Source organism: Schistocerca piceifrons, chromosome X (assembly GCF_021461385.2).
Source record: "Schistocerca piceifrons isolate TAMUIC-IGC-003096 chromosome X, iqSchPice1.1, whole genome shotgun sequence".
NCBI classification, from domain to species: domain Eukaryota; kingdom Metazoa; phylum Arthropoda; class Insecta; order Orthoptera; family Acrididae; genus Schistocerca; species Schistocerca piceifrons.
The window spans coordinates 911,057,823-911,063,822 of NC_060149.1; the positions used below are offsets into that span (position 1 = coordinate 911,057,823).

At 45.1% G+C, this 6,000-nt stretch overlaps 1 long non-coding RNA gene across 1 annotated transcript in view; it reads right to left on the reverse strand.

Annotated features, from left to right (window-relative positions):
- The window catches only part of LOC124723236, a 130,854-nt gene extending 127,250 nt beyond the window's left edge, over positions 1-3,604 (reverse strand). The window contains exon 1 of the long non-coding RNA XR_007006551.1: positions 3,512-3,604. This is a non-coding gene — a long non-coding RNA (uncharacterized LOC124723236). The remainder of the gene's footprint in view (positions 1-3,511) is intronic.
- Positions 3,605-6,000: the final 2,396 nt, after the last annotated feature.

A 6,000-nucleotide genomic window follows, 5' to 3' on the forward strand; every position in this document is an offset into this window, starting at 1 on the left:
TATTGCGGTTGAGTTTAGCTCCTGACGCCAGTTCGTAGGTCGCCACAACTTCAAGTACTGTGTCCACCTCGCTTTCGTCAGTCACAAGTACCCCTACATCGTCAGCGTAGGCTTGACATATGATCTTCTGTCCGTGTATATGTAGTCCACGGAGTTGCCGAGTCAGGGATACTAAGAGAGGTTCAAGTGCAATCGCGAAAAGCGTCATGGACATGGGGCAACCTTGTCTTACCGAATTCTGAATATTGATCAGGTGACTGAGTTGTCCGTTGACACTGATTCTTGACGTGCTATTCGTCAGTATGTTTTTCACGGAGGCTACAATTTTCTGTGGGAAGTGCATGGATGTCATACACCGGAACAGGTACGAATGATTAACTTTAACAAAAGCTTTTTCGAAGTCAAGCGACATCAGAGCACAGCGAATGTTGCAGGCTTTCGATATCGCTATAATGTCTCTGTAGTCGCATAAGGTCTGAAATATCGTTCTATCCTTTCCCACACTTGTCTGGTAAGCTCCTGTCACTGTACGAATAACTGAATTAAACCTTTGCATCACGATACGGGCGAAGATTTTATAATCACTATTGAGAAGTGTTATGGGTCGAAGATTCTCCACGGTTTTGCCTCCTGGGGTTTTGGGGAGTAAGACCACTGTACCCTCACAGAATTCCTTCGGAAGGTCAGTGTCGGCATTTAGTATTTCATTGCAGACGGGTGTCAATTTAGCAATTATCTGTTCGCGAAAAGTTTGATAAAATTCAGCGGGTAGCCCACCTGGTCCAGGTGATTTATTCTTTGGGCTCCTCGAGATGGCAGCTTCGACGTCTTCGTCAGTTATTCTTGCTGCGAGCACATCAGCTTCTTCTGGAGTGATTCGCTCTGTCGTCCTAGCAGTGAGAGCTTGCTGCGCTGTTTCATCTGTCTGTGTATTGGCCAGCAATTCACTAAAGTGTCGATGGATCTCATCTCGTATTGCAGCTTGATCTGTCAAGAGTCTCCCGTCTGAAGTTTTGAGTTCCGTCAGAATTTTCCGTTTTTGTCTTTTGTTCTCTTGGAGGATGTGGTACATGGATGTTGTTTCTTCTCGTGTACCGTTCTGCAAACGTGTTCGTATTTTACAGCCTTCGAGATGGTGTCTCTGCAGGGTGAGCAATTTTGCTTTTATTCTGTTGATTTGCCCATAATTTGTTATGACTGTAGCATCCCGAACGCACAAGTCTCTCAGACAGCTGAAGTAAAAGTCTAATGTCCGCTTCCGCCAGGCGACTTTTTCACGGGAGTAAGTTTTCATTGTCTTTATTATTTCGGGCTTCGCGCAGTTTAGCCACCAATTCAGCGCCGTACCGTACAAGTGGAACTTCCTGTCACATTCTGCCCAAGTGGTGTGGAAGGCGGCGTGACATCCAGGATCCGAAAGATGAGCAACGTTTAGCTTCCACTGACCTCTCGCCCTGTAAGTTCCTTGTTTCTCTAAATTTATCGTACATATGTACGCGATATGATCAGAGAAAATAGTGGGCCATAGCTCGGACTGTAAAACGTGTCTCCTTAAATTGGATGTTGCGTAAATCCTGTCGATACGACTGGCAGAATGGCTGGTGATATAGGTGAAACCTAGCTTATCACCATGTTTTAGTTCCCAAGTATCAAACAGATGGAAGTCTCTGACGATGTTCTCCAGCTCCAGAGATCTGTTAAAATTTGGCGTCTGGTCTTTGGGACTCAGCACGCAATTATAGTCACCCGCAAATATTATTTGTTCAAATCGCACCGCGAAAAGGGGGGCGATGTCCTCCTTGAAAAATTCGGCCGTGCGGCGCTTGTTTCCGGTTCCTGACGGGGCATATGTGTTGATAAACCTGGTGTTGTTTATCGTGACAGCGAGACCTCTACTGTTCGGCAGTTTCGCCACGTCTGTAAGTAGGATCCCCTCTTTAGTCATAATCGCTGTGCCGAGGCTATTGTCATTGCCAGGATTGATGTCGGCGTTGTAGCCAGTGATGTCGTCCAAACGGATAGCCGTTACTTCTTGCAGCATTAAGATGTCAACATCAGCGGCGTACAGAAAATCTTGGAGATTTCTCAGATTGAGGGTGCTACTAATTTTATTTGTATTCAAGGTCGCAATTCTGTACGCCAGCAAGGACGTCATGTCGACTATACTGTGTCAGGTGGGATACTGTTTGCCGACGGTCGGGTGCCGTCCGTCCTGAATGTTGTGGTATGTCAGCCATCTCTGCATCATGGCTTTGCTCCTCCATGTCATCCGCCCAATCTCGCGTGCACGTAACTTCCCGCGTGTCCGTTTTTGGTACATGTGGAGGGTCCTTCGGACTGGAATGTCGATTCCACGGTAGGGTTCAGTGTCCTCATTTCGGGTCTTCTTTTTTGTTGTTCGATCTTCCAGAGGAGTTGCCTGTGTCGTCTCCGCCAGTTCTTGGCCTATCTGTTTCGCCTTTTCACGCAGCATTGGCGCGATTTCTGCTGCTCCCTGACGGGCTATTCGACGTTTCTTCCGTTTCTTTGGTGAAACAGTTGTAGGCTGCTGGTCATTATCCTCCGATGTTGCAACCGTGTCCTCTTTGTGTTGCCCGATTTCTTCAAGTGGTTTGCACATACCTTCTTCTGCCCTCTTAGCCTGGTCTTGTTCTGCACGCCTGTCAGTTTCCTCGTCTTGTGAGTGTGCTGAACCTGTAGCTTCTGTGCTGTTAGTATCCATGGCTACGTTACCATCGGGAACGTCGGCATAAGCAACTACCGCTCTGTCGAAACACATGTCTGGGGCGACGTCACTGCGAATTGCGGCGGCGTACGTCACGGGTAGCGTGGCCATCTGACTAGGCGGGTCTCGCTCCCCAGTCTGCAGTTGCGTCACACGCCGTTGAACACACTGCGCGCGGACGTGTTGCGTCGAACCACAACCCGAGCAGTTTCGCGGCTGGCCATCGTAAATGATGATCGCTCGATATCCACCAATCCTGAGATACGATGTGATATGTTTCAGCATGTCAATCTTAACTGCCTGACTCCATTTAATACCGGATACTTGTGCAAGCTAGACCATTTTTCGGTGACATTGCTGATAATGGCGCCATAGGCTCTCAGTTTGTTGTTATCCTCCTCGGGCGTTATTTCAAAGGGGAGCTCAAAGATTCGAACCGTTCTTATTCCCATTCCGGCACGCGAAACCGTGACCTGCCCTATGTGTCCGTCTGAATATTTGAATTTTGCCACCCCACCACATGCATCTACAATTTGGTCGCATTTGTCAGAACTGGATAACTTAAGGAACACAGTCGGACTGACAATCGACAGGTGAATTCCAATCAATTCATCCACTTTGATCTGAAAAGTTTCTTCGATAAATTCCTCAACTTCGTAAGATTTCGGTCGGGCGTAGTTCGGATCGAAAATCAACTTCAAAGTATCGCGTCGCGTTGTCTGTTCCATTATGTCATTCTAGAAATGTGATCGTGGACTATGCCTAACGCAGAAAGCGCGCACTCACCACACAACGCCGGCCACTCGCAGCGACGATGTAAACACCGCTACAGCCGCTCCGCACGTCCGCACAGCACGGCCGACGGCGGCGGAATACCGCTAGCCCATGGGCGTATACAGTCTACAATTTCTGTAGCATGCCACAAGACTTCCTCCAGGAAGTGCCGCAGTCTACAGTGTTGCCAGATTGTGCAGATAGGCGGACTTAGAGAATTAGCGAGTTGGTCAGTTTATTTGTCCCACGTCGCGATCGGCGCGGACTTAGCCTCTGCAGCGGCCGGCCGCTCCTCAAGTTTTATGTCACAGAGTGTACGTCACTCATATTACTTAAGTTGCTTGACTTTTATATACAGGGTGAGTCACCTAACAATACCGCTGGATATATTTCGTAAACCACATCAAATACTGACGAATCGATTCCACAGACCGAACGTGAGGAGAGGAGCTAGTGTAAATGGTTAATACAAACCATAAAAAAATGCACGGAAGTATATTTTTAACACAAACCTACGTTTCTTTAAATGGAACCCCGTTAGTTTTGTTAGCACATCTGAACATATAAACAAATACGTAATCAGTGCCGTTTGTTGCATTGTAAAATGTTAATTACATCCGGAGATATTGTAACCTAAAGTTGACGCTTGAGTACCATTCCTCCGCTGTTCGATCGTGTGTATCGGAGAGCACCGAATTACGTAGGGATCCAAAGGGAACGGTGATGGACCTTAGGTACAGAAGAGACTGGAACAGCACATTACGTCCACATGCTAACACCTTTTTATTGGTCTTTTTCACTGACGCACATGTACATTACCATGAGGGGTGAGGTACACGTACACATGTGGTTTCCGTTTTCAATTACAGAGTGGAATAGAGTGTGTCCCGACATGTCAGGCCAATAGATGTTCAATGTGGTGGCCATCATTTGCTGCACACAATTGCAATCTCTGGCGTAATGAATGTCGTACACGCCGCAGTACATCGACGCGTTTCCAGTGGGACATTTCCGAACAACGTTGGCAGATCATTCTGTAGAAACGCGATGTATGTTGCAGCTGTTTGTTACAACACGCAACTGAACGTCAGAGGTTTCAAGCGTCAACTTTAGGTTACAATATCTCCGGATGTAATTAACATTTTACAATGCAACAAACGGCACTGATTACGTATTTGTTTATATGTTCAGATGTGCTAACAAAACTAACGTGGTTCCATTTAAAAAAACGTAGGTTTGTGTTAAAAAACATACTTCCGTGCATTTTTCTATGGTTTGTATTAACCAATTACACTAGCCCCTCTCCTCACGTTCGGTCTGTGGAATCGATTCGTCAGTATTTGATGTGGTTTACGAAATATATCCAGCGGTAAGGTTAGGTGACTCAGCCTGTATAGCAATAGGTTTCTGCGATATCACGTCTCCTGACAGATGGCCACTATTCCCTGCAAATGCTGGCCTCATGAACTGTGCGCTGTATGTGATGAAGACGATGACAATTTCACGTGCTAATTTTGCACATGACTTAATATTGTTTCTGGGTGGATAAATAGTGAATGAATTAGACTTGAATAGTAACCCATAATTAATCGTTTATTTCTCTATCATATCATTAGAAAATGTTGACCTTCTTGTGCCAACGATGTATTCCAACAAGTTTCTTTGCAGTTTGTATTATTGTTCTCCTAATAATAATCAATGGTGAAATAAAAACTATAGGCCTACCCATTTTTAAAACTATACAATCTATTTGGGAAAGGTGGCAAAGTTTGGCCATTTTACCCCATTAGGTATGGAAAAGCGGCCACTATGTGAGTATTTAGAAAAAAGTTTATACATCCTACAAAATATACTCTTACTATAGCTATAAATATTTAGTGGGATATGTTACGGTATGTATATGCCCCAAGCTTCGCTTAATAGCCAATTTCACATAGAGTGGCCACTTTACCCCACCTTCCCCTAAATGGGTACACCAGCAACTTAAGGTTCACTCTCATGAAATTAATTAAGTTGATCATTAATTTGAATTCTGAACGTGACCCCAGGCATAGGCAACAAAAGTGTCATGAGTAAATTCACTAATTTCATATACAAAAATTAACGGTGTAGCTCACGATTTGAAGGTTATTGAGAAAATAATACTTTTCTTTATTTAAAGATAATAACATTTAGCATCACTCAGACATATATTTATGATTTATTTTTATTTAATCGTATGTGCAGACCGTTCGCGGGTGCCGGTCTTTCAATCTGACGCCACTTCGGCAAACTGCAGTCAATGAGGATGATAATGAGGACAGCACAACACCCAGTCCCTGGGCGGAGAAAATTCCCCTGACCCAGCCAGGAATCGAACCCGGGCCCAGAGGATTGACAATCCGTCACACTGACCATTCAGCTACCGTACCGGACAATATTTATGATTAAAGCAAGTGCCGTCTTGCAAAATATCTAGGTGCAACGTTGCAAAGTGATATGAAATGGAATGACTAAATAAG